This window comes from Rhamphochromis sp. 'chilingali', assembly GCF_963969265.1.
Source record: "Rhamphochromis sp. 'chilingali' genome assembly, chromosome: 17".
Taxonomy (NCBI): domain Eukaryota; kingdom Metazoa; phylum Chordata; class Actinopteri; order Cichliformes; family Cichlidae; genus Rhamphochromis; species Rhamphochromis sp. 'chilingali'.
This window is the reverse complement of record NC_137944.1, coordinates 30,162,691-30,162,908: the sequence shown is the minus strand read 5'-3', so window position 1 is coordinate 30,162,908 and position 218 is coordinate 30,162,691.

Here is a 218-nt window from a genome sequence, read left to right as displayed (position 1 = left end):
AAGGGGGTCGCGGTAGAGAGGGGAGGGAAGAGGGGTAAAAAAAAAAAAACACAGATGAAGGGGGGCTGGATATCTCAGTCTCCCGGGCAGAGCGCTTCGCCGTGCCAGAGTGCGTTCAGGCTGCGCGGTGTCGGACCGAAACCACCGGGGTTCCCAAAATAAACTGAGGGGACGCTGATACGCGCGCACACACACGGAGGATACACACAACGGAAGAC